The sequence below is a fragment of the Ascaphus truei genome, chromosome 6 (genome assembly GCF_040206685.1).
Source record: "Ascaphus truei isolate aAscTru1 chromosome 6, aAscTru1.hap1, whole genome shotgun sequence".
Taxonomy (NCBI): domain Eukaryota; kingdom Metazoa; phylum Chordata; class Amphibia; order Anura; family Ascaphidae; genus Ascaphus; species Ascaphus truei.
Genome location: NC_134488.1, coordinates 133,632,517 through 133,653,981, shown reverse-complemented (window position 1 = coordinate 133,653,981; position 21,465 = coordinate 133,632,517).

Below are 21,465 nucleotides of genomic sequence, written 5' to 3'. Positions count from 1 at the left end.
TGATGAGAGAAGCTCTACTTCCAGTCCTGGTATTTATATTCTTACTAAAAATGGGGTGGGGAAAGGTTTAATTTTCATGTGAACGTCATGTACATAACTTTATGTACATAGAGTCATCGGTACCAGTATGCCTGATTTATTTATTAATTGCACTGTGTCATCATTTTGTGTGTGTGTGTGTTTATAATAAACAAAAGATTTGAATCAATAGGATAAATTGTTTATGATTTCTTCAGCAAAATGAACTCCATGCCAAATAACTTTGTTCAGCCCTAGAGGTGACAATCCTGGTATGTGTCTTTTGAAACCTAGTTATAATATTCACCAGAAATGTGTCTCGGTCTGTCAGACACTATAAATATAATATCACATTCATTCATTGTGTTACATGTATCGATCAATACAGTCTATCCATCTACTGAATCCATCTATCCATCTATCCATCCATCGTATAATCTCCCTATTTAGAGGTGTTATTCTACAAAGTGCCATAGCACCCATATGACGCTAATGCAAGGAAAGCTGCATTAAAGTGAATTAGACTTTGCGTGTGGTATCCCTGAAACACGACAATCACACATTATAGAATAGAACCCCATGGCTCTATTTATCCTATTGCACATTATTGCGACAACAGAATCTTCAACAGAAACTTTCTTCATGTCACTCTGGATTACGTAACTCTTCCATGTGGACTTTCCTTATTTCAAAATTCACTCTTCCATTAACACTGACAGAGGTCTAATGGATGTGTGAGTGAAGCGACAGAAGTGAAGACTTCAACTAGCCTTTGTGACCTCTTTGGTTGTGTGTTGTGTTTCTGTTTGTGTGTTCTCTCTCCACAGGCCAAACGCATTGACAATTTCTTAGGATACCTTTCTGCCATTGTAACTTAGATCTGCCGGGAGTTTCAACCAAATTACTGCAGCCCCCATCTTGCACTTCATATTTTGTTTTGTTGAAGGGATAAAAATAAACATAAACGGTACATCTCATCAACTGGGCTCGACACGAATATATTATTTTGCAACTTGTATTACATTTTCAGATAATTTGCTAGAATTGTTTCATAGACATTAACATTTTTAAATAAAAATAAATTGGTAACCAATGTCAGACGCCACTCCGTAAAAAGAAATAATGGAACAAGAATAAAAAGTGCAGAAATGAGCCACAAAATTAAGGGGATGAAAAATCCGACGTAAGGAGAAGAAGCTAGCTAATTTTGATTTGTTTACGTTAGAAAAGAGGCGTCTCAGAGGGGATATGATAACTATAGTACTGTGAGGATTTTCCATTGGTCCCGCCCCTTTGACGCACCCCGTGATGGGACGGGTGACGCATGCCGCACTACCAGGCTGAGGGACACAGCATGGACCTCGCTCAGGCTTCTCCCTTGTGAAGTCACAGGTGAGGCGCACTGCACCTAAGCTACGCGCAGGCACCACGCTGCCTTGGGCACACGGGGGGTTAATTGCATCAGCAATTATTCCACACCAGCACTTCTCCCTGCCCCTGTTTACCAGTGGACTGAATATGTCTAGGGGCGGTTCTTGTTCATTACCTTGCAGCTGTGTGCTGCCCTACCATTGGCTGTCTGTCCTTTAAATGCTCAGTCGGTCATGCTGCAAACTGGCTGAGCATAAACCTCTGTTTGTGTTGCCTCAAACACCCTGCTGCCCTGTTGCTGTCTTGTCTTGCTTATCCTGTTACTGTTTTGACCTCGGCTTGTATCTGAACCTTCGCCTCTCTGACCCTTGACCTCGGCGTGCATTTGGACTTCTACCTTCTATACCCCTGGACCCCGGCACCACATAACAACTAGCCGATCTCTCCAATCCTAGACCACAGCAAGTACCTCGACCATTCTGACTTCTCCTACCCTGACCAAGCTACATGACTACCACTCTGCACTCTGGACGTGGCTGCCCAGTTGTAGGTCGGTGGTTTCCAGCATCTCCACATCAGCCTTGCGGTCCCGTCTTGTTTGTGGTGAGCACTCGTTACAAGTATATACAAATATATTTGAGGACAATACAGTACAATGAGCTTACAAAATAATTATTCATCCCAAGAGCAGTGCAAACTACACGGGGTAATCCATTAAGGTTAAAGTGTAACAGAGTGTTCATCACAAACAGGGCATGACCGACGGGCCAAGGTAGGAATTGAAAAAACACCAACCTCCAGCCGGGAAAGCGCGTCCGGGATGTAGTGGGTAAACGGGTTGGGGTTATATATGTCAGAGTAGTAGAAGGTACTTGCCGAGGTCAGGGTTGGAGAGTTGCGGATCTTCAAAGATACTTTGCCGTGGTCGGGGTTGGAGAGGTGCGGATCGTCGTTGGTAAATCCAGGGTCAGGAGTGGTGAAGTACGGAGTCCAGAAGAAGCTACTGTATGGTCAGACTGGAAGGAGCTAGCAACAGGAAACACCGGTACAAAGCAAGGAGGGAGGAATTGCAGTAAGCACTTTCGCACTGACAGAAGTCTTATGCTCAGCTATCTTGCCAAGGGGCAGTCTGAGCATATAAATGTGCCCTGGACCAATAGAGAGGCTGCAAGGAAGAGCCCACCAGTATCCCTCATTGTGATAGGCTGAGCAGGAGTTAGCAACAGCTGCAGAGTATTAAACGGAAGCCAGGAACAGATTCCGCGTGTGCACGCTCCGTCCGTACACAGCGTGTGGGTGCTGGGTGCTGGTGACGTCACCGCGAGGATGTAGCCTGGAGGCGAGGCCAGCGGTAGCAGTATTTCCCCCAACACGGAATCCATGTGCGACCCGGAGGCTGACGGGCGACACCAGCAGCACCGCGGGACGTGCCACAGGAAGAAGGTGAGATGGAGCACCCGATCGCATGTTGAGATAGGTGGCCATGTGCTGAGCGCGCTGTAGAATATCACGGATACTTACATAAAGGAAAGATGACCACCAGATACAAAGATATGGGTTCTTTACAGAAAGGGCCTGTTGCCGGGACAATGCAACAAGACAAGGGTTGTCTGGATAGGCTTCTTTATTTAGCCAACAAAACATGGAACAAAAATAACAGCGCTTTTCTTCAGCTTATATAAAGTAATGCAATATAAGTCCTGAGCAGGGCTGTGCCCCTTCTGTTCAAAGTCCAGAGAAGCAATTTAGCATCAGCAAAAATGTCACAGAAAACCAACCTTAAATCAAACTGTTCTCCCTGCAGAATTCCAGTGTATCTGCATGGTTCAGACAGACCCAGGCACAAGTGAGAAGACTAAGTTTTTACTTACAGCCCCATAACGAGGCAGCTGGGACCTGGCTAATTAACCCAGCATTTTTCCTGCTGAGATTAACCAGGTCACAGCTGGACTGCAAACCTACACATAGGTCTCCCGGGCATTGGGCTGGTATCCTATATTCACACTGTTACATTCCTCCCCTGTTAGTGTGTGACTTGGGCCATGCACAGATGATGCCCGACCATGAACTTTACTGCAAGGCACACCTTCTCAATCACGGAGTTATTCTTTTTCCTCCAGATCAGTTTCATCCTGAGGAAAACGAGTGGGTGTTCTACCCCCTCAAACTGTTGTGACAGTACTGCCCCATGCCCTATATCTGATGCATCTGTCTGCACGATGAAAGGCCTATTAAAATGTGGACATCTATGGGTGGGACCCTCTGATAGACACATTTTTACCTCATTGATGGCTCTCTGGCACTCCCTAGATAATAGCACTTGGGTAGGGGCACCCTTTGAGGTGAAGTCTGTAAGTGGTGCTTTAACTTGAAAAAGTTAGGGATGAACCGCCGATAGTAACCTGCTAAACCCAACAGAGAGCGTATCTGCATTTTTTTTCGGGGGGTCGGAACTCTTTCAGGGCAGCTACCCTGTTGGCCAGTGACCTTACTCTTCCACTTCCCACTGCATAACCATGGCATCTCATTTCAGCCTTACCCAAGACACATTTCTTAGCATTGGCTGTGAGACCTGCCTCACTGAGACCTGAGGATAGCTTTCAGTCTGCTTAGTTGGGCCCACCAGTGTTTACTGTAGATGACAGTGTCATCTAGATAAGCTGCAGCATAAGCCCTATGATGTCTCAGCACCTTATCCATGAGTCTCTGGAACGTGGCCAGGGCTCCATGCAGACCAAATGGCATCGTCAAAAATTGGTATAAACCCATTGGAGTGGCGAAGGCGGTTTTGCACTTGGACTCCTCCTCTACAGGTATTTGCCAGTATCCTTTTGTGAGGTTAAGTGTGGATATACACTCCGCCTTTCCAAGGGCGTCAATTATTTTGTCCACCCTTGGCATCGGATATGCATCAAACCTGGATACCGCATTTACCTTTCGGAGGTTCACACAAAACCTTACCATCCGGTTTAGGGACCATGACTATTGAACTACACCATTCACTGCATGATTCCTCAATCACGCCCAAATTGATCATTTCTTGTACTGTACCTCCTCTACCTGAGCCTTGCGGCTTTCAGACAACATATAAGAACGAGAGTGTATATATTGCATCAGTGAGGGTATATATTGAATCACCACGGATCAAAATAAAGATTATTTGCTCAGTTGGGTAGTAATAGGAGATACACCTCAAACAATATTATTTTTAAAGGTGTTAGATCCAGTACTCAGCACCATGGCTGTTTAAAAGGTAAATATAGGAGACAGTATATTTACTCTGCATTCAAGGAGATACACACATATATAAACGTCAGAGCGTTTTTGTTGTCCGCGGCCACAGTCTCCGAAACGCTCTGAAAGGACGCCCTTGCCTCTCTGAATCAGCCAACGTCGCTGGTTAGCTGACGTCAAACGTACCCGACGTACGTTTCACCACAAGGCTTCATTGGGGGCAAATAACCAAGTGATTCCCATGTAATATATACCCCTGGGACATGTCAGATAACTAGACAACTAATTGGACAGGGATAGACTCCTATTAGTGCATTCCCATGTCGTCATTGTGAAGGTGCGTCACTGTCCCGCCCACCATGTTCTGATAGAGTACTTGGTGTGGACTCGTGATTTGTTCCAGTCTTGGGGTGCACGGTAAGAGAAGGAGGAGCGTCCCGATACTTTGTTGAGCCTTGGGACCATGAACTGTCTTTTAGAGTCTGATCTCAGATGATAAGTGCTGCATGTGGTAGGAGTGAGGAGCTTGTTCAATTAGATCGGTATCTTGCCCAGAAAGTATTTGAAGGCAAGATTGAAAAGGTGAACTTTGCGCCTCGACTCGAGTGAAGACCAATCTAGTTCTTTGAACATTTCGCAGTGATGTTTGTTGTAGTTGCATTGGAGAAAAAAACGGCATATTGAATTGTAGAGGGTGTCAAGATTGCTAAGGTGGGTTTGGGGTGCTGAGCCATATACTATGTCTCCATAGTCGATAATTGGCATTAGCATCTGCTGTGCGATACACTTTCTGACTAGCAGACTTAGGGAGGATTTGTTCCTGTAAAGTACACCTAGTTTTGCATAGGTCTTGGATGTCAGGTATCAATGTGCATCCCGAATGTTAAGTGGGAGTCAAACCATATGCCCAGGTATTTAAAACTAGTAAACACAAAAAACAAAACTGTGCGCTACTACCTAACTACCTATAAAGTTTAAATGTATAAATATATACAGTGCAGTGACTATACCATCAATTTAGTGATAAAAAAATTATAAAAAATTAAACCACAACTCCCTCAGTGAGATAATTATACATTAAATAATAAGTGCCACATAACCGTGTTGGGGATAATGGCATCTGCAGCTGTAAACGCAGGGGTGGCTCAGCACCCCACACACACTAAGAGAATGGAAACAAAAGAAAACAGCGCACAACGCCAAATAGTGAAGCAAATTCAACAATATATTATAGAATTAAAAAGGGGGTAATATATCTGCGTACATGAAAAAAGTTGGTAAAAGGCATGTAGTGTGTATCACACTGTTTACCACTCGGCAGCTGTTAGCTGTAGATTCAGGTGCTTGCTTCCCTCTGCTGCTGCAGCTCAGTTGATTATGGGGCAGGATGTCAGTCTTTTCACTCCCAAGGGGATTTCCCTTCATGCAGCCAGGTTCAGCAGCTGGTACTGGGGCTCGGTGAAATCGCTCCTGCTTCCTGGCCGATATGAAGCTGCTCCTGTACCTCGGCAGGTGTATCCTCTGCACAGAGGTTAAAACGCAGCTTGCTGGGGTGCCCTCAGCGTGCCACGATGCAGCAGTGGTGGATTCAATAGGGAAGTTTGAACAGTCTTACAAAGTCTCTCACAAGTGTCCAAAACAGCACACAGGATGAAATAAAAACAGGACAGGCCAATACATAGACAAAGGCCAATGTAAGCAGATATAAGGCAATAGAATGTTACATCCAACTAGTTTCGTAGAATTAACTACTTCTTCAGGGAAGTGCAGAGGATACACCTGCCGAGGTACAGGAGCAGCTTCATATCGGCCAGGAAGCAGGAGCGATTTCACCGAGCCCCAGTACCAGCTGCTGAACCTGGCTGCATGAAGGGAAATCCCCTTGGGAGTGAAAAGACTGACATCCTGCCCCATAATCAACTGAGCTGCAGCAGCAGAGGGAAGCAAGCACCTGAATCTACAGCTAACAGCTGCCGAGTGGTAAACAGTGTGATACACACTACATGCCTTTTACCAACTTTTTTCATGTACGCAGATATATTACCCCCTTTTTAATTCTATAATATATTGTTGAATTTGCTTCACTATTTGGCGTTGTGCGCTGTTTTCTTTGTTTCCATTTAAAACTAGTAACTGGAGTTAGGGTGGTGTTAGCGTTGGTTCTGATATGGAGCTCAGTCACTGAAAGCTTTAAAAATTTAGTCTTGGTCCCAAATACCATTGTTACAGTCTTGTCAGTGTTTAAAAACAGTTTGTTTTGGGAAATCCAGTTTTTGAGTCTCAAAAAGTCAGACTGAAGTATGTGTTGAAGGTCGGAGAGGCTATGAATAAACAGGCGACTTATAAGTTAAATGGGAATAAAGTATGGGAATCCTTGACAGAGAAGGATTTAGGAGTGCTGGTAGACAACAAACTTATCAATAGTGCCCAAAGTCATGCATTAGCTGCAAAGGCAAACAAGATCTTTCTTATCATGCATTAAGCGGGCAATGGATGGAAGGGAAGTAAGCATAATTATGCCTCTTTGCAAAGCATTAGTAAGACCACACTTTGAATATGGAGTACAATTTGGGGCACCATTCCTTAGAAAGGACATTATGGAACAAGAGAGAGTGCAGAGAAGAGCCACCAAATTAATAAAGGGGATGGACAATCTAACTTATGAGGAGAGGCTAGCTAAATTAGATGTATTTACATTAGAAAAATATATTTGGTGACAGTACAAGGAGATTTCAAAATAACTATTTATCCCAAGGACACAGGGTCATACCTTTAGGTTGGAGGAAAGGAGATTTCACCAGCAACAAAGGAAAGAGTTCTTTACAGTAAGGGCAGTTAAAATGTGGATTACGTGTTCAGACAGTATGTGTGTTGCGTTTTTCAATCTCATTTGAATACACCAATTTTGAGGTAACTCAGCGTTAAATAACGATAGCAATACAAACACAAATATATATTTAATATATTTACAACTCATAAAATCTTCATTAATTATTGTTAGTGATGAAATTGTGTGTGGCGGGAGGGGGGGGGGGAGAGGTGTTGGAGGTATCACACTTTTCTACCACAGCTGTTGCAGCATTATATAAGTGTTAAATCTTTAGCAAATACCCCAGGATAATTAACTATTTTTGTGCCATTAACACACATAGATATAATTATTAAAGTTTAGTAGATCTGGGCTTCTGAGAGAAATGGTAAAATACTTCTTGGTAATAATGAATAAAGTTGGAGCTAGATTCTGTAGACTCTGATTAAATATTTTCTTAATTGGGACAATGTACCTGTAGGTGCCAGAGCTGAAATTTATACAGTTGATGATGTGGTAGGAACAAGTTTGCAGCTCATGCCGAGTATCATGTGCCAATCTGCCCGATTCCTTTATTAATTCTAGACTGTTTCACCTTCCTGTCCTAATGAACAATAAACAAAAGGTTTGAGGAAATATGAATCAACAATGAATCTAAGCCCACGTTTTTACATCTCAAAAGGCCAAATGAACTAATTGCAATATATGTTTGTTCACCCTTAAGGTGATGCACTCCCTGCACCTGACTTATGGGCCTGAGGATGATACTGGATTCTCCATGGGGGTTGGAAGTTTGTGATGTTTAATGCACATACTAATGTTAGTTTGCAAGTTAGTCAACCAATGGGTGTTAATTTTTTTCTAACTGTATTGTACTTGCAATTGTAAAGCAATGCTAAAGTTACATATGATCACTGAGGGCACCTTTAACTTGACCTCAACTTTGAGCCACTATCTGCTTCATAGCTTTTGCCATTTATTCTTTTACATAGACACCAATGCAATATTCATCCATCTAACAATGTAGACAAGCAAATATTGATATCCGTTCCAGCCAAACTAATTAAGAACTAGAAGCCTGTATACACCAAAGGATCATTGAGACGTAACCATTGTCCCTCTGTTTTAACCTGTGTTAAAGCAGGAATCCCTTCTAGAAGCCTATGTGAGTTAAACTCATATATCATGACCCTTATACACTCGGCTATAGTCCATTCCAGGCTTTTTTTGATGCCTGTACTCACAACTTTTGCCCATCCAAATTAATAACCAACCAACATAAATACAGATGCCTTGGTAAGTAACAAATGGTCACATCCTTTTACTAATCATAAACAGTAAACTCCTGGACCTGCTCAGAAAGTATAACCAACCAATGAACCTGAATATGCTCACTGCCGCTGCATGACACAGTGAGCTACCAGCAGAGGGTTCATACCACCAAGGTTGAAGTCAGGTACTGATAATTATGTTTGGGAAACATACATCTGAGTCTTGCATCCAGCAGTAAGAAGGTTCACCAAGTCAGAATTACCTGGGCAATCAGGAGGTAAGCTGATATTGCTGACAGGCAGCTTGATAAGGGGGCTACTGCTTATAGTTGGTGGTGACTCGAACTACAGAGCTGTCCTGTGCAAACACCTATCCAGAAGGATTTCCTGAACTCTCTCTAGGAACAGAGCTTCCCAAAACAAAGATACAGTAAGGACTTTAATATTGTTCCTAAATATTGGGGTATATGTTTAGGGGTTGGGAACTGGAAAAACCAGCCAGCGTGGTAGATAGGGCCTGGAATGTTTACTTGAACCAAAGTAAAAGATCCCAGATAGCGAGAGCACTCAGATACCCTAATTATGTATGTAAAGTTAGTAACTTTAAATTATTTTAATGGCATTATTAAAATAAAGGGGTACAAACATGAACACGATGAATGCAGGGGTGCATATCCAAGGTCAATGACAATTCAAAATAGTTTCCCTGGATAGTGTTGAACTATTAAATATCCCCTGGGAGGCAGTTAGTGTCTTCAAGCATAAATATTCCAGTCTTAATTAATAATAAGTAAAAGGTTTGGGAATATGAATCAACAAAGCATCTATGCCCACGTTTTTAGCATCTCAGATGGCCTAATGAACTAATTACAATATATGTTTGTTCTACCCTTAGGGAGAAATACTCCTGTCCTATGGGCCTGAGGATGACAATTCATGCTTTTACATTTGCAATAGTGTGGCGAAGCGGGATGTACACTGGCGACACACTTTATTCGAGCTCGGCTAGTCCCACGAATTCGGGTATACCCGGGTGTATTGAGGTTTATGACTGTTTTCTGCCCGAGTGCATTGAGGTATTTTCCAGGCAGGGATTGAAGCATTTTATTCCCGCTGGCTGCAATACTGCACAGTATATATATATATACTGCATTACAATTCATGAATTTATGCCATCTGGTAGACACGCGAAGCATTGCAGCCTATTAAATCCTAATCATTATCATTTAACAGATCAGCCGCCCGTCAGCCAGGCATGAACCCAGGCTGGGAAGGCAAACGCAACGGGGCTTGTCAGAGGTGAGGAGCGGTGCATTCCAGGTATCTGCCAGGTACATACTGCTTATTTGCTCGAATAAAGTGTGTCGGTGCAGTAGAAAGGTCAGATCAGATTCCACACGTGCACTTTTTAAGGTAAGCCAAATGTTGTGTAGTTATGGGGCATGAGTCCCAAATGTTGATTGATTTTGTTGTCCACAAAAACAACTAAAATATTTGGGCTACTGTCCCTTTAAGGCAAAACATAAAATTATAAAATAAACACCTACACTTTTCAGGAGACTAACTAAACATTACTGTGACCCTTTCTAAAAACAGCTGGCCAACTAAACTGGTTACCGATCCAAAACATATAAACAATATTAGCAAGACAAGGGAACAATGTATACAGTCTTATCTTATTGATGCTGGTCCGGCGTCTCCGATTTCTCCAGCTGCAAGCTTTGAAGTCTTGTTGCTCACAATAAGTCATTTTGCCCATCTCTGGTACAGGCTTCTCTGCTCGGTGAGGCTGTGGGTTTCTCATGGTTGCCAGGCAAAATCTTCTGGTCAACCAGCCTGAAGCCCTGTGGGCAGGAGCTCTGTCTGTGATCCTCATAACAGACTCCAAACAGGGACAGTGACAGGTTCTCATTTCCTGCCTTTTATACCTGTTCAATTAGGAGTTTAATTATCTCCGCCTCTCATTTCAGGTAGGAAACCCAACACCAGTGCAGTATATAGGCCTGTAAAGGGACTTTAACCCCAGGACTCCATTACATACTTCCCCCCTCAGAGTGTAGCCCCGCACACACTCGGCCATTTAAATGTCCCCCCCTTCTCGGTAAACAGCTCAGTATGACGAGTGCTCACCACAAACAAGTCAGGACCGCGAGGCTGAGGTGGGGATGTTGATAGCCACCAACCAACAAAAGAGCAGCCACGTCTGGTGTACAGAGTGGAGGTGATATAGCTGGGTCAGGGTAGGAGAGGTCAGGTAGGTAGAAGGTACTCGTCACGGTGGACCAGTGCTTATTAAAACTTTTTTATTTTTGGGATTTTCGATTGAACACAACAAGGTGGGCAAAATTAATTGTCAGTTATTTCCTTAATAGACAAACACACGACAACCTCAGAATACACTTAATACAACACTTACTGGGATGGGGAAACAAAATAAATTGTCCTTTGAACGAATGCGGGAGAAACGAAGTCTCTGATTTAAAGTCCGTCTGGCTAGGTCGCAAGTTGCCGACCTAATATCTCCGCAAAATGAAATAATTTCGTTCTTGTTCAGTAGAATTCGTTCGGGAGTCACGAGGGCTAACAAATTCCTGAATTAGGGGTAAATACATAGTTACGATGTTGTTAACCCCTTGCATCCTGGAACCGCTACCAATGTACTTGAACAGAATCTTGAGCAAAGCTTCGATAAGTCATTAATAACACAAGGGATAGCTCGGCAGGCAGATTTATAGGGTTTACAGACCTATCTCTAACATGCATGCCCAATCCCCTCCGTGGGAACATTTAACCCACCAATCCCCGATCTGCCCGAAGTGTGCAGAACGGGCAAAAAGAGCTTTCCGGTTTGCAAAGTGCATGTGTCAGCCTGACACCTATGCGGTTTACCATACCGGGGGTCAACCCTTAACTTGGCGACCCTCAGTCTAGGGTTTGGTCCCAAGGTGTCAATGGCTCATGCTGAGTATCGGGATCGGGCACTAGGCAACTTCCCTGCCATTTTCACAGTTGGAATCTCTGAGGCTTTTCAACCCTGTACTTCACTAGACTCAGAATCTCCCACTTAACAGGGGCTCTTTGAAGTACAGGGAGGAAAATACCCTCAGCTCATTCACCCTTAGCATATTTACATACTAAAGGATTTTTCCCGGGTTTGCAGAAAAAAAACCTTTCCTGCCTGTCCATTTAAAACTTACAGTAAAATACATTTTATTAATAAAGTATGTTCTGCTTATGCTACGGGAAGAAACTTTACATGTAGGTGCATGGTTTCTTTATTCTGGGCTGCACTCCAAAAATTAGAGTGCTAGCCCACTTGGTTCTCGAGTTAGCGTACTTAATTGAAAGGTGTCTATTGTGGTTTTCGTGGTTAACCTGGTTCCCACGTCAATAGACTTTCTCCCTTTCAACTCAGGATGTTAACAAGATGAGAGATACATTTTGACAGTATCCACTTTAGTTTAACAGCAAAACACTTATTCAATTGACCTTGCGGTTGCGAGGTCTAGTGCCTGGAAATGGATATCTATACTTCAAAGCGGCCATCCCATACACAGCCACGCATCTTCAATCAGCGATTGGTTCAGCGCTCACAACGCCATCTTGTGTCTGAAAAACAATACTACAGTTTTGTATATATCCCTATTACTTCAGCCAGGGAATGGGCTGCAAAATGGGGACAACAAAGGTGGTGCACGGGAAAACACATCATGGTAATGCACAGACATTTAACTCCTTCACTCCCAATGAGATTAGTGAGGTCATCTGACATTTACATTTACACACACACATGTAACTTTATAACAAGGACTAATTGTAGTAAAGAATAAATGTAATACAATAAATAAACTGTTATGTAAAAAATGAATTTTGTTATTAGTTATTTCTAGCAATTTATTCAATTTCTCTTTTAAAAGGCGGGGCTGGGGGTGGGGCTAGGTGGCTAGTAGACTTTTTGGTTCAGCGAGTAGATTTTTGGGTGATTTCTCAAGCACTGTATATATATATGTATATGTATATATATATATGTCATGTGTTGTTGTTCATGTGAGGTTGTATTTAACTAATTTTTAGACCTGCTAAGGAACAGATGATTGTTATTATGTTCTGATATGTAAAACCATAGAATTCAAAGAGGGTGTTCTTTCTTTTTCACACAACTGTATGTATTTTTTTTTTTTTTTACCTAATGTACTATGTTCAGAATTTCAATGTATAGAATATCCCTTCAAGAAAGCCTCTTGTAAGTTATTATGGGATCTGGCATGCCACATGCAGTAGCTGGCATGTCTCTCACGGTTCCAGTAACGTTAGCATATCTACCAAGTAACCACAGTGACAAAAGATCACAGTCACAATTACGGATGGTTTCATTTAGAGGAGTGTGTAAGAGCAGCATCACAAACAGAACTTCATATATGAAGCAACACGAGATAATAAATTAATATGACATTATTATGGAATGCTTTGTTGAACATATTAAAATATTACAGGCAAGATGAGCTAACCTTCAAGGGTACAGGTTATGTCTTACTGGAGAGGGGGCAATAGAAATTTAGCTCTAATTAAGAGAGAATCATTTTGGATGTACGAACTCCAAACTATTTCCCCCTCCGGCTTAAATTTAGAATTTGATATTAAGCCGTTCCTATAATGCTTCCTGGTGATTGTATAACCTCACATATATCTTTTCTTGTCCTTCTCCTAGATGTTGCCCATGATATATTACTATGTGTACTAGCTAGAGTTTATTGTTAGAATAGGTATATACCTTCCAGATATTTTCGCCTATTGATATTATATTATTTAATCTTTTTTTAAATTTACTGTATCATATCACTTTAAACATGATACTATGCTTTTAATAAAAGTCAACTGTTTATATTTGAGCTCTACGTATGTGTTGATGTAGAGATTATCTAAACTCATGATCGGCTTTTGGCCAATTATCTCACTCATTGTATTAGTATACTCACCACCACCTAATTAGTTTGTAACCTATGAGATTTAAGGTTAGAGTATTTAAGTTCCCAAGATCCAGTCAGAGTCACTCCTGCTGAAACCAAGGACGCTGAAACGCGTAGAGTGACGCTGATCTACCAACCCCACGGCAGACCGGAACCTCTGAAGTTGGATGATGTCATTTCCGGTTTCGCTGACACGCATCCGTGAGACGCAGGCATCCCACAGGGGAAGCAGAGAGACTTCTGATCCTGCTGCCGAGATCCTATTTGTGAGATCTAAATGCTTGTTACAATCTTTTACCATGTGAGTGCATTGCATTATACTTACTTTTTCTAAAATTCGCATTCAGTCTGCGCTATGTTCGGCTCTTTTGTCTAATACTAAGGTTACCAGAGTGTTTATCCGCACTAAGAATCTACCCATCTACACCGCAACTGGCGGATCATCATCCAAAGATACCATTATGTGTACATATCGCTTCTCACATTTGTGAGTATTCTGCACATCGATTCTAGAACAAACGTATTCACTTTATTATAACAATATTGCACCATCAGGATATTTTTTCTGTTTCCACATGTTTGCGCTTCCCGACGATCAACTCTTCATCCATTTCACACGGGATGGAGAGAGCAATCCCACACTGGGTCACAGCCGCATCCATCAAATGTGTTTGTATTTTGTATCACTGATTATCACTATTGCACTAATTATTTGTTGCACATTGATAATTTGAGCGCCACTATTGATAAGTTTGTTTTTCACTCATCATTACGGAGAGGCAGGATAGGCTCTCATAGCTCCACAGACGGGGACACTCACAGACGGACCTCTGTTATCACTTACTCTGCATTCTGGACATTGGTGACCTGTCATGTACCTCTATTATTACCCAGCTTTGGCATCACTCCCACTTTAGGACTTATGGATTGCACCTTGTTCCTCTACTTTCAACCACATATTATATCCACATGACCTGCATTGCATCTTATCTTGAAGCACATACAGTACATGGGACTCGTCCTGTTCTATACCCAGTATAATGTATGTTGAAATAGGTGGTGGGTGGGGATGGGCAGGGGGATTATCTGTATCATCTCCTACTCCCTCAGTGTGAAAGGTGTTCCCATAATTGATCACATTATTCCACCTTTCTACATAATGCATCCATTATAAACATGCCAATTGGCGGACTACATATATAATGTTATCTTTTCCTTTTTGATATATATTTTATATATTAATATACAATAGATTATGTGATGTTGTTAGTGTTATTTTATGGGACACATTTTGTAAATTAATTAACAATGTCTAAGTTTCCAGATGCAAATCAATAGCGATATTTGTATATTGTACTATTGTTTGAATGATTTTAGAACTTTCTAGCCTTAGTTCTCATACTGTCTATTTGAATGATTGCTCAGTTAAACAAAGCCACAAATGTTTGATGATGGTCATCGCGGGGCATCTGCGCATGTGGCGGTCGTGCGACGCTGGTGCGTGATGTCACCAACATGTAGACTATATATGTGCTCGTTTTTTACATGTCTGTACACCTGGATAAAGAGCGGATGCATGAAATGCGTGGGTGGTACTTACCTTTGTGTTTCTTTTTTCATCCATGTTATCAGATTTGTTATTGGAGTTCACCTCTCTACTCCTCATTTATGGCTGGAAGTGCTCCGCACAACTTCCTCTTTTTACTGCTCCAGCTACCAACTTTGCACCCAAATGTGCTCCACTACGAACATCATGAACGACTCTGGAGTATATGAGATGAGTGCTTTGGGATTTACTCCCCTGAACTGTTCTGGGTGTAAAGGTTTTCTGTTTTGCATGTCCTGGATTATTCTCACACTATGTAAGATGTTTATTGCCCTCTAATATCTGGTTGCCTCACATGGTGGTAAAACACAGCACTTAATCAATAAATTCCAGTAGACGCTATTCTCCATCTACAAGACAGATGACCCTTTCATCCTCATTACTGATATGAGGGAGCACCTGAGATTACTTATGTATTATCAAATGTTATTGTTAGTGACTTTTTCCATGCCCCTGTACCCCTGAGCACCATTCTTCATATGGACTTTTATATTTACAGAGTACTCATTGACTTATATATTTCCCACAAAACTCATCTATACAGCATGTGAAGAGATAAATGTCATTAATGTTACTACAATATTTGGGGCATTTTCACGGGGGAAGATATTAGGAAAATACCTATTTTACTTTGTGTTTGTGTGATGTGGATGAATATACCTTTTTATGAACAGCATTTTTGAGATGTACAAACACTCACTATTTATCCTTAAATGAGTATTTTCCCTTTTGGAAATCTTGCTGTATTTGATCATAAAATGTTCCCTGCATATCATACAGTTAAATATTAGGAGATGCTAAAGGATTGTGTCACATTAAAAGTGACATCACATATTATTCAGAAGACACGGTTATAATGTTAATTAATGTTTTATTGTCATTTATTAGTTGGCAAAGGTCCTTAGAAAACGTCCTGTATGTCTTTTTTTTCCGTTGTAATTAGGTACAGTTTAAAACAACATGGACTATGCCTTCCTTTCCAACGATGGCACCGCAGCCCAGATCACAGGACATGGCAGATGGTTCGCCTATTACTCTATAGTCGCCTTCCGCACCATCTGTAATAAAGTGTTTCAATATTCTGTAAGAACAACATTGCTTCTCACACAAACATTTGTATTCTGTACTGTACATTAGAAAGATTTTGTGAACTAATTTTGTGAAGTGCTGGCCGGGCATGGATCAAAGTGTTAAATTAGAGATAGGGGCCAGGAGCTTTTATAAAAGGAAAAGGTTTTTATTGAGCAGCCGTCCAAAAACTGTGCACTTATACTTTCAGGACTCAATACATGTTGCAAAAATAAAATCTTGTGAGAAATCCTTTCCCGCTAGGCTTTGGTCCTTCCCAGAGAAGCTACTGTACAGTGGCTTCATTACCAGTTACATTAGGACTTACTGAAATAGCTTTCAGGAACATGTTTATTTTTTTGGTTATTAATCAACATTACTTTTGGCCACATTTGACTAATATGGATATTTGACATTGGTCCCTGGTAGTCTGGTAATCTTGTTTCTGCTGATGGAGGTACGTAATCATTTTTTTTACATAGGTTTGAAGCAGGGAGTCTGAAATGAATGGTGTTCAGCTCTGGAGACCCCCTGCTTCAATCCTATGTTAACAATAATAATAAAAAGCCTAAAGTATGAATTGCTGCTTTAAGAGCTGCTGGAGGGAGACACAGAGAGTGACTGCTTCTCTTTGGGGCTACTCTATGCAGCTCTTACAGGCTGGTGGCTGACTTTGTAGAATTAACACTGCAGTGGTCCAATTCTGAAGCGGGGACCCCCACAGAGTTATCCCTCCCAGGCTTTCTATTTTTGTGGCCATGATGGCACACAACTGCACAGTGGTCCGGCGGCCACACGTGAACGCAGCACTGAGGACAGACAGTAAGTTGGGCAACTTCTGCAGACAGTGATGCAAGAAATTAATTGGCTAATTTGGACAATTAAATGGGAGCACATATCGCAGTATTGGAAACCCTATGAGAACAGGACAGTGGCTCTCTGAACCTTCTGGTTGGGGAGAACAAGTATGAACACCAGCTATATCCTTTATCTGCAAACTTAGGCTTCGTGATTCTTTAAAAGATGCTTTCTAATAATTGGGCACATTACTACATGGAAAATAAAAAACAGTGATTGGAGACATAACTAGCTTAATACATACCACTAACACATAGAGACTCTATATACAGGACTTACTGTGAGGACCCTGGTTGAATCTTTGAAGAACTTGCTTCCGGAACAGAAGGTGGGGCTATATATAACCTCTGTGATTCTTATGGTGACATCACAGGTCATGGCATATAAAAGGGGAGGGGAAAAAGCCTGACTCATCCATTCCAGTTACCCCTTTAAGGCAGTTAACCCCCTTATAGAAACAGTAGCCATGCAATATGGGGCTACAAGTACTGTATATACAGTACAGTTAAATATTTTTTATTGTTTGCCACTAGTGTGCTTCTAATCTCTCTGGGACAATGACACTGTTTCCATTGATATTGGAAGCACAGGCACCTGGCATTTTCTGGTTTAACCAATGTACAGTATATTTAATTTTGTGCAGTATAAAGTACACTCTCATATTGCACCTTCTTTACATAAGTAGTGGGATCTTTGACACATATGGTGCAGTATTTTTGCCCCAGAATTGCACCACTTACTGTACCTTAATACAGAGGCCAGTTCAGTAGCATGCCCATTGACATATACCTCACACAATATGCTATTCTCCTATCTTCATCTACATGTTATTCTTGCTCTCTTCCATTCTTGCCCTTCTAACCCCAGACCTTGGCTAAACTGCCATAAATCCATACTCCGTTCATGCACTCGCTCTTCTGAATGCCTCTGGAGAAAAGCTCCTGCTCTTTCCTTCCCACCTCCGCAAATCTCTAGCTCCACCTCTAATCCCTATAGTCACACATATTTTCAACTCCTCTTTCAAGCATGCAACAGTTATACCATTACTCAAAAACATCAAGCTCGACCCTATTTAACTATCGTCCTGTCTCCCTCCTGTTTTTTGTCTCTTAATTCATTGAATGCCCTGTTTTCTCACCTCATAACCTCTCCTAGATCCTCTACCATCTGGCTTCAGCATTTCTCACTCCAGCCAAATTGTCCCCATCAAAAAATGAATGACCTCTATGCTTCCAAAGACAAATCTCATTAAACATTGCTTATAATTCCTGACCTCCTGCTGATATTACTCCTTCACATTCTCTGAACTCTTGTATTCCATAAGAAATCCCTATCTTGGATCTCCTCTTACCTCGCCCATCGTACTTTCAGTGTCTTGTTTGCTAACACCGCCTCCTCTGTCAATATTTCTGAGGGCGTACCTAAGGGGTCTATCCTGGGACCTCTTCTCTTTTTTCTTTACACTTTCTCTATAGGTGACCTTATCACATCTCTTGTTTTCAAATATCACCTCTATGCTAAAGACACAAAACACATTTACTTTTCAACCCCTGGCCTTACACCTTCTGTACAGACCAAAATCTCTGAAAGTCTCTCCCCCATATCATCCTGGATAGCTAGCCTGGTGATCTGAGCAGCATGGGGTCAGTGCCTGTGTATAAATATGTATTGTTTTTTTTACTATGTGTAGACCTCACCTTGACAAAGGCAGCGTGATACTGCCGAAACGTTGGTCTATATTTAGCACATTAAATCCTCTTTGCCTAAGACTGTGTGCCTGTGTCTCTCTCTGCTCACATTTTCATCTCATATTCATAATGTACTGTAGTTTAAACCTGTCCAAATTTCCTCTGTAACATTGCAAAGATACGCCATTTCCTCTGTTGCCCTACTGCTAAAACTCTAACTCTGGTCCTCATTCTCTCCCGTATCGACTATTATAAATTTCTACTGTTTGACCTTCCTGCCTTTAACCTTTCTCCCCTACAATTATCCTAAACTCTTCTGCTAGAATCCCATTACACTCTCCTAAATCTGTCTCAGGGTCTCTCCTTCTTAAATCCCTCTCCTGGCTTCCTATCAAATCCTGTATTACTTACAAAATGATCCTCCTTTTTTAAGGCTATACACTCTTCTGCCTCTACTTATATCTCAGCAATAATTTCTCACTAGACAGCTGTCTGACTCTGGAGTTCGGTCTATCCCTTTTGTATACCTGTAAAAAGCCATCTCCTGCCTAAAACCTTTCTCACCTCTGGAATGCACATGTTCACACATAGGGATCTCTCTAGGGAAAAATAGGTAGGATAAAGCCCCCAAGCAATTGTACAGAATGCCCTCACAATTCTATCAATGAATAATAACAGGATCGAATTAAGAAGGGAGAAGTGTGGAGAAGTATTAGATACCAGTAACTGGAAACAGGAATAACTGCCTAGATTATGGCCCCAACAAAGGCTATAGTTGTGAAATTATGCAAATATAGGATAATATTAAAGTTTTTATTGAGTATCTAAAATAAATGGGGACTAGCTAACCAGAACAGTGACACAGTGAAATGGTGCAAAATACATAACAGTGAGTTATTTGCCTTTTATTGTAATTTAATCGTTTGCAAATGTTCTTATAAAAATACCTGTATTTTGTTTTGTTCCTTGTGATTAGGTGCAGTTGAAATAAACCTGGAATATTTCTTCAACTCCAGCCATTGCACCGAAGCCGATATCACAGGCCATGGGAGAGGTGCAGCCTTTAGCTATATAGTCACGTGCCACATCACCTGTAATAAAGTGTTTAATAGATTCTGTAATAACCAACATTGCTACTCACACATCTATCTGATATGTACATAGAACTAATATACAGAGGTAGCAGTAATCCACATACTTACTGTATAGAATTTACATAATGTTCATGCTGTTCTACTCTTCTCTGAATTTAAAATAAAATTGAACCATTACCAAAACAAGTCTCCCTGCCCCTCTCCTTAAGCCCTGATTACAATTTAAAACACAATTTCATGTGCTAGACTCCAGAATGTGAATATGATTTTATACCATTAGTTTCAGGTCCCTGAAACCGAGGAGTGAATCAGTGATTGCTGCAGAGCATTGGCATGGCTCAAATGATAACATTGTTGATATTGTTGATATTCCCCAGTAACCAAGAGGTGAGTCTTCCTGCACAGAAGCAAATTTGCTAATATTATGTAGCCCCCTGTAAACAGCACGGGCTACTAAATCTTCCTACTACTGTGGTAAGCCCTGTTAAAGGCAGGCCCCAGTAGTAATCATGGGTTTTTCCCCTTGCAAAGCCCTGCCTGCTTGATTAATACAAGCCTGTCTCTGCTGCTGGCCTGTGCAGAGGGGAGATCTTGTTGATGTCATGAGGGGCGGGGCTGACCAAACTTAGTAGCGGTTCTAAGTCTAAGAGAGAGAGTGTTGTTCAGGAGTGAGAGTAGAGAGTCAGGAGAGGGATGTCCATGAGGTCCGATGAAAGGTTGGAGTGTCTTGCTGGACAGTCAGATAGTAGCAGAGAGAGTGTTGCTATGTTCCTGAGGAGTAGGGCCTAGTGGTTTAGAGGTGGATCCATGCCTCTCACCCTACTTAGGGGGTGAGGGAAGAGCTAGCCCCACCCATAGCGCCCTTGATTGCGGGTGGAGGCAGGGAGAAAGATACCCTTCAGATCATCCTGCGGAGAACAATCTGGCGGGAGAGGAGGAGGAGGCATATCGTGTACGTGTAGTGCTGTGCTGCTATTACTGATCTGCCGACAGTGAGTACAATGAAGACTCTGAGATTTCAACCTTGTGCCGAGTGATTCTGGAGTATTCACCCCGGGACCAAAGGGGGTTCTTCTATAATGGTCTCTTCCCACATCCCTGGGAATTATAGGAGATGGAGGCGCTGCAACATTAAGACCACATGGAGGCCAATACCTCAGAAGCCTGGTCCTGTCTCCCCCATAACATCGCGGGAAGCTCAGGCACTCCTGTACCAACAGGTATGCACCAAACATCACCATGTATTCCGCCCTCACGCACCCTAGATACATCAGTTGAGTCTAGGGGGGGGGACAAGGGTTACATTTGGAGGCGCTGCTGAGATATTGATGCCAGGACAGGTCAGGCTTATACTGCACCGACACACTTTATTCGAGCAAATACCCGGTATGTACCTGGCAGATACCTGGAATGTGCCACTCCTCACCTCTGACAAGCCCCGTTGCATTTGCCTTCCCAGCCTGGGTTCATGCCTGGCTGAT